General features: G+C 46.1%; 1 long non-coding RNA gene across 1 annotated transcript in view; it reads left to right on the top strand.

Annotated features, from left to right (window-relative positions):
• Positions 1 to 1,221: 1,221 nt before the first annotated feature.
• Positions 1,222 to 9,999, top strand: part of LOC142827212 (uncharacterized) — a 40,991-nt gene continuing 32,213 nt past the window's right edge. The window contains exon 1 of the long non-coding RNA XR_012901789.1: positions 1,222 to 1,719. This is a non-coding gene — a long non-coding RNA (uncharacterized LOC142827212). The remainder of the gene's footprint in view (positions 1,720 to 9,999) is intronic.

Below are 9,999 nucleotides of genomic sequence, written 5' to 3'. Positions count from 1 at the left end.
TTTGGTGGATTTACACCTGAGCGGTTTTTCCTTATATAATAAAAGCTGGCTGTCCCCCAGTCTGCAGTCAAAGTCAAACAGGGTATGTGGTGTAGCGATCATAATTTGGGGGAAACATCTGCAGGGCTTGGCTTTGCATTGTGGCATATGGAGAGCTGATGGTAGGAGTACAAGTTTGGAAGAAGTGAGCAGGATGGGGAATGTTGCAGAGTTCTTCCTCATACAGATGAGCACTCGATTACGTAGGACAAGAGTGGGCAATAATTATTGATGGGGGGGAGGGGCACTCCAAGAATTTGGTAAGTGGTCAGGAGCACTTTTCTGTGGTATTAATGGAAGTAGTGTGAGGTGTGGGATGTTGGGCATAGGAAGGAGCACTAGGTAAGTGCTCAAATTATGGGGTGAAGGATAGAGGAGAGAATTTGGGTGCAGGAGGGAGCACTGACTAGGCTTGGGGTTGGCGAGGCTGCAGGAGAGGATTCTGACATGGGGCAAAAGTGAAGGAGGAGGTGTAGGGCATTTGGGATGTGACCTGGGGCAGAGAGTTGGGGTACAAGAGGGGATGGGGTGCTGGCTGCAGGCTCTGGCTGGAAGACGCTTTCCGCAGGTGAATCCTATCCATGGCCTAGTGGGACCCTTGGGCAGGCTGAAAGCATCTGGCTGCTGGGGCCAGTGTGCACATCTCTGCATGCTGCATCCCTTGGGGGGGGGGGGTCACCACATGATGCCCACGCCTGCAAGTGAAATCCAGGCATCTGTGCTGGTTTCCAGGAGCTACGGGGATTGTGCTGGGAGAAGAGGCAGCATGTGGAGACGCAGGGTGCAGAGACACATACGTTGGCCCCAGCAACCCGCCGCTTTCAGAAACCTGCCTGAGTGTCCCACTGGGCCACGGGACATTGGTAGCCCAGAGTATTGTGGTGGTCTGGATGCGAATGTATGGTGGCCCTGAAGAATTGAATGGAGCAAGAGCAACTTTTCCATGCCATCCTTTTTTGTGCTGTTCCTGTTCATGTCCTTCCATGAAACCTCCATAAAGGATCCAGCCAACATGCTAGAGACCTCCCTTTTATTCTTTTTACATCTCGAGGATACCAATGGAGTATATGTGTTGTCCATCTGTTATTTCTCAATCTTAATACCTAGCCAGCCTGTCTCCTTTTCTGATCGTACATAACATGGATAATATCATTGATACCGCTTTTCGCATGCAAATGCGTCTTTCCATTGCTCTTTGGGTGTTTTGCAGCTTTAATTTTTCTGTAAGCATTGTGTTCCAGGTTTTGTAGCCTATAGCATTACCAGAAGGATACTGGTGTTAGTGGGCTTTTGAGGTGGTGGAAAGTTTGGGATTAACAAAAACCCTGCGCAGACTCCCAAAGGCAATCCAACCTGATCTTCTCAACTGCCATTGCTAACAAAAATAGTTTGCTATAAAAGCGCCAGCAAATTTGTTCCATTTCATGTCTGTTTGTCATTCTTCTACCATCTTCATCAACAAGCACACTTGGAAGAGTTTGGCTTACCTGGATTTCATGCTGAGATTTTCACAGACTTGTTTGCTCTTCAACTACCTTTTGCTGTTTTGCAAGGTGACACTGCTCATACTCTTCTATCATCTTTCTCCTCAGTGTTTTACAGACAAGCTTATACTCCAGGCCGGTATCACCCATGGCTGCCATCTCTCTCCACTTGGCAAGAAAATCAAGTGTTTGCTGGGTAAGACAGTTTCTGGACTCCTTTGGCTTCTTTGCAGTGGCAGCAGTTTTACATTTGTCGAACTTCACTAAAAAGCGTTAGTAATCAGAATAAATATCTTTGGTTTCATCATTTCCCATGACCCAGAGTTGACAGAATACTTGAGCAGATCTGAGCGGAACTGTTGTACCCCCTACCACATACACACAGTGCTTAACTCTTACCTATATCCTTTCTTCTTGTATGATGTTTATTTTAACAGTCAATGATCTGACTTTATACTGATGGTCAATTCAGAAATGACTTTTACATCTGTAACCAGTCACCTCTTGTCCACCAGAACATAATTGATTTCATTTCTTATAACATCATTTGGCACTTTCCAAGTCCATCATCTTCCAACCCTCTTCTTGAAGAAGGTGCTCATGACATATAGATGCAAAGCCTCTGCATAGTCAAACATAAATAAATGTAAATATGCATGTAGGTAAATTATTACTTCATTGTGTTTTTTCAATATGTAATTCATAGTTAGGGCTTTACCCTCATTAACATTAGGCCCTCTATAACCTTATCATTTGGCCCTGCACATAGTACAATGGGGACCTCATTTAAAGCCAGTTGATTTATGGTAAAGTCCATTGAAATTGCAAGTGGAAAGTTAGTAGATCCTTGTATTCATGGAAGTCTAGTGGGAAGATGTCAGTGCTCTGGATTTGTCACTCCATATTCTTTATGCCCCAGAAACATTTACAACTGTCTTCTACCTTTCTTTCAAGTATTGGGCACATACAGGCTGGGTCTACACTGCACCCCTTTTCCGGAAAAGGGATGCAGATTAGACAAGTCGGAATTGCAAATGCAGCAGGGGATTTAAATATCCCCCGCTGCATTTGCATGAACATGGCTGCCACTTTTTTCCGGCTCGGGGCTCTGCCGGAGAAAAGCTCCAGTCTAGACGGGATCTTTTGGAAAATAAAGCCTTTTCCGAAAGGTCCCTTATTCCTGATTTTATTCTGAGGAAGTGGGTCTGGCCCACGAAAGCTCATCATCTAATAAACCATCTTGTTAGTCTTTAAAGTGCTACATAGTCCTTTATTTTGTTTCAGCTACACCAGACTAACACGGCTACATCTCTATCACGAAATCTAAGAACACCATAAAAACCTACTTCCTACTTTGAGAGTCTGTTACTCTCTTTTTGGTTTTAATTGAGGATTTTGTAACAACTACTTATTTTTGGCAAATATCTCTTACATCTTCTCTGAAAATCAGGATAGATTTTTATTTTGGCAAGATGACTTTGGTTTGGCCAAAGGGCAGCTCACATGCTTAGGATTTTCAATTAGCCCAGACTGAGGATGGAAATACTGTTCTGATTTTAGTATACTATTACAAAAAAAGTAAACAAAGAAATAAAAAGATAAACGTGGATTCTGATTACTGAAAGGTTTCTTCAAGAATAATCATATTATGGGATGTCCGAAAACCACAGCAATTATACTTGGAGGAACTCGATGTTCTCGGCACATATATCATTTGCCATTTTGTTCATTTCAAATCCACATGGATTAACAATCCAAACAGTTTCTCTTCCTATAAGGTTACTCTACTTCTGTCTGTTTGGTGGGACCTCTGAGTCATGTGTGCCTTTACAGCCTCTGAATTTAATTCTGCAATTTTTACTCAAGCAAAACTATTTATGTCAGTGGGAATTTTGTCTGAGTGAAGGCAGCAATTCTGTTCCCTATTTTTCTTCCTGATGCATATAGAAAGTAGGAACTTCCTCAGTCCTAGGAAAAAAAGATGATTTTTTTTCTCACAGACGAGATTACAATCAAACAGTATCATCTCCAATCTCAGTTTCTGCTCTCAAATGCACTTGAACACACATTTTAAGTTTTTCTTATTTGGTGGGCTAACATACTTTGATTCCCTGCCTCTGTTATCTAGGACAAATTTGTTATAAAAAACAGAGCAAATTATTTAAATTGAACTTTTTTTCCCCTTAGGTCCTGCTTTCTTCTGGGAGTAGCCTGAGCTTTCTTTGAGCTATCTAGAAATGTCTTTTTGAGGGAGAAGAGGGAGGAGGGAAGATGCTATTGGCTTTGCATGACTTAAAAGACATTTCAACCGGACTAAGTAGTACCAGCTTTATTCTTTGGATTACATGAAGAATGGACTTCTTCTAAATATTAATCCAACTCTGTGTGAGCTTTCCAGAAGATGGTACTCTGTCGGCATTACAATGTAAAGCTTTTGACTTGAATGGCACACTTCTTCTGGAAGGAGAAGGGAAAGAAAAGTAATTATTCTTATTTGCTGTATATCAATTTGTCATTGAAAGTGGAAGGACGCTGGTAGTAAGAACTCTTAATATAGCCCTGCCTTTTTAAACATTCCTCTTCTCTAATGCCAAGCTTCTTTGGCATGACTTTGGAGTGGAAGCCTCCTAGAACATCATTAAATTGGGAGTAAGGGTGGATTTAAACTAACGACAAGTAACATCTGTTCTTTTCTCCTGAGTTTTGTTTCTTTAAAACAACCTGTTTTATTTTAGAGAGAGCTTGACCACCACACATGGTTCTTTGCCCCAGGTATCGTAATGTTACATGAACTTTAACATAAAATAACCTTTGATTTCATTGTAAGTGATTTTGGGTGCCAAACAAAACATTTGAAAGTAATACAACAATCAGTAGCACTTGAGCACTGGTCCTCTAAAAATGCCCTTTTAAGATGGCAGTGGTTGCACTCCAAAATCATGGCTGTATTTCATTACGGTGCTATACATCCTGAGGGCTAGCCCAGTCCAGACATCCACAATTTGGAGAGACAATCCCACATTTGAAAGATTATCCTACCTCTTTTCTTCATATTTTATCCTTATTGTTTGACCCCGGAAAGCCTTTGGGTATGTCTACACTACAGCACTAATTCGAACTAATTCGAATTAGCGCATCTAGACTTAAAAACTAGTTCGAATTAGCGTTGTCCACACTTAGTGGACCCTGAACTGATGTTAAGGCTGGCCGGAAGCAGTGCTGGCAGGGCATCAGATTAGGACTTAGAGTGTGGAGCTGCTGCCTCAGGCTAGCCGAGGGCTGTGCTTCAAGGGACCCGACCCCCACCCCGGACAGACAGTTCTTAGGGGTTCCCCACTTGCATAGCAGTCCTGGCTTGGAGTGACCACACTCGGAACATCACAGCACTCGGCCATCAGCCCGGCTGCACTTGCCGCAGGCTGCCATCCGGAGGGGGGGTCAATCAAGGGGCTTCAGGAGAGCTTCCACCCCGAGGAGCCCGCAGAGCCAGCCCAGTCCTCCCCATCGGGGGCTCGTACCCCATTCCTCCCTCACCTCCTTCCACTTAGCCCTCCCTAGCCCCCCTTCCCGATGTACAAAATAAAGGACATGTGTGTTCAAAAATAAAAACTCTCTTTATTGAACAAAACTTGGGGAGACTGGGAAAAGAATGTGGGAGACAGGAAGAGAGAGGGTGGGAGAGGGGAGGGCAACTAAAATGATCAGGGGTTTGGAACAGGTCCCATATGAAGAGAGGCTAAAGAGACTGGGACTTCTCAGATTAGAAAAGAGGAGACTGACGAGGGATATGATAGAGGTCTATAAAAGCATGAGTGGTGTGGAGAGGGTGCATAAAGAAAAGTTCTTCATTAGTTCCCAGAATAGAAGGACTAGAGGACACCAAATGAAATGAATGGGTAGAAGGCTTCAAACTAATAACAGAAAGTTCTTCTTCACAAAGCAAATAGTCAACCTGTGGAACTCCTTGCTGCAGGAGGCTGTGAAGGCTAGAACTAGAACAGAGTTTAAAGAGAAGTGAGATAAAGTGATGGAGGTTGGGTCCATGAAGTGGTATTAGCCAGGGGGTAGGAATGGTGTCCCTGGCCTCTGTTTGTCGAAGGCTGGAGATGGATGGCACGAGACAAATGGCTTGGTCATTGTCTTCAGTCCATCCCCTCCAGGGTCCCTAGTGCTGGCCGCTGTCGGCAGACAGGCTACTGGGCTAGATGGACCTTTGGTCTGACCCAGTACGGCCATTCTAAGCTCAGGGCTCAGGGTTGGGGGTCTCAGTGGACCACCTTGATTTTCACGCCAACCTGCTCCTGGGTGGCCAGACTGGCAGCTCTCCTGCCCTAGACGGCCACTTTCCTGTGCCTAGTGCAGAGGTCATGGATAAGGTCCACGATGTCTGCACTAGACCAGGTGGGCGCCCGCTTCTTGCGGACCTGGGCAGGCTTCCGGGAGCCGCCAGCCTGGTCCCGGGTAGAGGGGGAGGGCTGGGTGGCAGCGGGTGGCCGGCTCGAGCCGTGCCAGGTGCAGGGTCTGCTGGCTGGGTGCTGGCAGGCTTGCACCTGGCATGGGCACCGTAGCCAGCCCGTGCCCCTTTAAGAGGTCCGGGGCCAGGAGGGGGGCAGAAGAGTTTCCCTGGTGGTGCCCAGAGTGGCCACCAGGAAAGCTGGCGAGGGCTAGCCTCCCACTAGTTCGAATTAAGTGGCTACACAGCCCTTAATTTGAACTAGTTAATTCAAACTAGGCGTTAGTCCTCGTAGAATGAGGTTTACCTAGTTCGAATTAAGCGCTCCACTAGCTCGAATTAAGTTCGTTCTAGCGGTTTGCATTTTTAGCGCCTATCAAAGTTAATTCGAACTAACGTCTGTAGTTTGTTTGTAATGTAGACATACCCTTTGATAGACAGGAGTTTGCTCTTCCAGGAACCTTCTAGGGACCAGGCCCAGATCTCAGTTACACTGGCACAATGGAGAGATTTCCTTGCCTGAACAAAGTTGATGAGCAATGATGTAATAGCCTGAGTGGTGAATTATAGTGGAAGATCTAGTTCTTGTTTGTCCTTTACCAAATCTAACATCCTAAGCATCCTAAAGTTTGGGGTTTCCAATTACTTATTTGTCAGCATGATTATTATCAGAAGTATGCAAGAGTGCTAGCAATGATGGGAAATGTTAGCAAAAATGTTCTTGTCTAGACCAAATTTATGTGTGTGGCAAATCTGGAGGAAGCTTTTTAAAGTGATCTGTTCACCAGGCCATAGTTATACCTGTCCATTATTTGCTGTGGGTTTTGAGCCTAACTATTTTCTAACTTCCTAATTCACCCTATCTCTGTGTAGCGCTGTGCGATATTTTGAATTAAAGATACTTGATAAACTAAATCTATGTTTTATTGGATTCTTTCCAATGCCCCTGAGCATTAACTGGTTGTCAGCCTGCAAAATGCTATTTTATAAGGGTTAAAATGAGGGCGCACGGCTGTCAGGACTTTCTCATATTTCCATTTTTTTATGCAACAGAAACACCAATTAGAACGTATTTAAAATATTTTTCACAGCTAAAGATCTTATGCCCTAAGGCAAATTAAATGTAAAAGAATCTGTAAAAAGCAAACCAAGGTGATAAGCTCTCATGTCCGAGAGCTGCACATTTAATCTGGCAAAGACTCTTTGCAAGAGGTTTTTGTCCAAAGGAGGGTAACATTTTTGAACACTGTAAATATTGAGATGTACTTTTCTTTTCATTGTTGGATTTATTATGTAAAAAAGATCATAAATGTACAAAGCAAACTGGTCCTGGATTCTGCAGAGGCTTTGTTCCTTCCCAGAGCAGAATTTGTGTATTTCCTGCATGGTAGCCCTGATTGTCCTAATCAGTTTCTTGACTTGTATTTTTTCTCAATGAATCTGCTAGTTTTGTCCTGTATTTGAAATTGCTTCTATGGACATAAACAGTGAGTAATCATTTCACATTTCTTTAGAGCTCAAAGTTGTTTCCCCACCAAAAGGGTATACTTCAATTTCAGTACAACGCATCTATGTATGATGTAATCCATTTCAGTTGTGTTCTCACTGGCTTCTTATTTTTGATTGATAATGATTGATCTTTTTGATCAATTTAAGCAAATTTCTCCCTGACTAATATGTAAACAAAAGCAACATCCCCACACAGTTTATTGCATTATTTCACTTAAGTTTTAAATAAGTGTATACTGGCATTTTGAAGTACAGGCAGTCCCCGACTTACGTCGGATCCGCACTTACGAATGGGGCTTTTCTCGCCCCAGAGCTCACGGGCGGTGGGTCACCACCCGTGTCCTCCGGGGCGAGAAAAGCTTCTCCCGGTCTCCCTGGTCTGCTGCGGGGGTCCAGCAAAGCCGCTGGACCCCCCCAGCAGACTAGGGACACCCGAGCAAAGCCGCCGTCTGGGCGACTTTGCTCGTTTGCCCGGGAGCAAAGCCGCCCAGACAGCGGGACCCCCGCCGCCTGGGCAGCTTTGCTCCTGTCCCCCTGGTCTGCTGGGGGGGTCCAGCAAAGCCGCTGAACCCCCCCCCCCAGCAGACCAGGGACACCCGAGCAAAGCCGCCGCCTGGGCGGCTTTACGAGCAAAGCCGCCCAGGCGGCGGCTTTGCTCGGGTGTCCCTGGACTGCTGGGGGGTCCAGCGGCTTTGCTGGACCCCCCCAGCAGACCAGGGGGACAGGAGCAAAGCCACACGGGCGGCATCCCGCTGCCTGTGTGGCTTTGCTCGGGGGCAAAGGACCAAAGCCACATGGGCGGTGGGGTCCCTCCGCCTGTGCGGCTTTGCTCGGGTCTCCCTGGTCTGCTGGGGGGGAAGGGGGCGCAGCTAGTGCGCCCCCCCCCCCAGCAGACCAGGCTTTTGTTGCGGGACGCTGGGGTAGAGCAGCTGGGGTGCTGCCAGGTTGGTCCTGTGGGAACCTACCGGGCAGTGCCCCAGCTGTTCTGTCCCAGGCTCCAGATTCAGCAGCTGTTGAAACTGATCAGGCTGATTCCAGGAAGCTGGGGGCAGAGCAACTCTGCCTCCGGCTTCCTGTAGTCAGCCCCTGGTCAGTTTCAGTGGCAGCAGCTGAATCTGGAGCCAGTTCCGACTTACATACAAATTCAACTTAAGAACAAACCTATAGTCCCTATCTTGTACGTAACCTGGGGACTACCTGTAAAGCATGTTAATGGTATGCCAGTTCTAACTACCTATCTACCCAAATGTTATGGATGCTTCTTCATTGTAACACTCAATCATTTAGCCATTGATAATTCTCTATTCCTAGGCTACGTCTAGACTGGCATGATTTTCCGGAAATGCTTTTAACGGAAAAGTTTTCCGTTAAAAGCATTTTCGGAAAAGAGCGTCTAGATTGGCACGGACGCTTTTCTACAAAAGCACTTTTTGCGGAAAAGCGTCCGTGCCAATCTAGACGCACTTTTCCGCAAAAAAGCCCCGATCGCCATTTTTGCGATCGGGGCTTTTTTGCAGAAAACAAATCTGAGCTGTCTACACTGGCCCTTTTGCGCAAAAGTTTTGCGCAAAAGGACTTTTGCCGAAATGGGAGCAGCACAGTATTTCCGCAAGAACACTGACAATCTTACATGAGATTGTCAGTGCTTTTGCGGAAATTCAAGCGGCAGTGTAGACAGCTGGCAAGTTTCTCCGGAAAAGCGGCTGATTTTCCGGAAAAAGTGGTCTGTCTAGACACAGCCCTAGGGTTCTCAAATGTCACTGCACCATAACCCCCTTCTGATAAAAAAAAAATATTACATGACCCCAGGAGGGGGGAAGCTAAGCTCAGCCATGCCTGAGTCCAGCTACCCTGTGGGGGGCAAAGCTTAAGGGCTCAAGCCCTAGACAGGGAGCCTGTAGCCTGAGCCCCACAAGTCTATTGTCAGCCCTGCTGATCCCCTTAAAACAGAGTTGTGACCCACTTTGCAGTCCCAACCCACAGTTTGTGAACCACTGCTCTACTCTAATACTTGAACTGGCCCAGCACATAGGTGTAGAAAATAGGAGTGCGGGGGGTGCTGCAGCACCCCCAGGTATTCCACCTGGTTGTCCCATGCCCAGTGGCTAGCCAGCCCCTGTCCCAGGCTCTGAGTGGCCCTTTTGGTGTCCCTCTGGCCCCACTGGCTTTGGCACCAACGGCGTCCTGCCATCCACCAGCCCTGGGGTTCAGGACACTGGTCCAGGAGCCTGCACTGCTGCTCTGGGTCCTTCTGTGAGTCCTGGGCTTTGCAGCTGCCTCCAACTCTGGCTATGATTTCTAACTCTGAGGGTATGTCTACACTACAGCGTTAATTCAAGTTATATTAATTCGAAATAGTTAATTCGAATTAGCTTAATTTGAATTAACGTGTCTACACACAAAATGCAGTTCGAATTAGCTTTTTGCTAATTTGAAATACTGCATCCACACTGACTGGACACAGAATCAGATTTAAGGCCAGCCAGAACCAGGTCAGGCAGGGCATCAGGTCAG

This window comes from Pelodiscus sinensis, chromosome 2 (genome assembly GCF_049634645.1).
Source record: "Pelodiscus sinensis isolate JC-2024 chromosome 2, ASM4963464v1, whole genome shotgun sequence".
NCBI lineage: Eukaryota > Metazoa > Chordata > Testudines > Trionychidae > Pelodiscus > Pelodiscus sinensis.
Note: the sequence above shows the minus strand (reverse complement) of the source record. Positions and strands in the feature narration are given on the sequence as shown.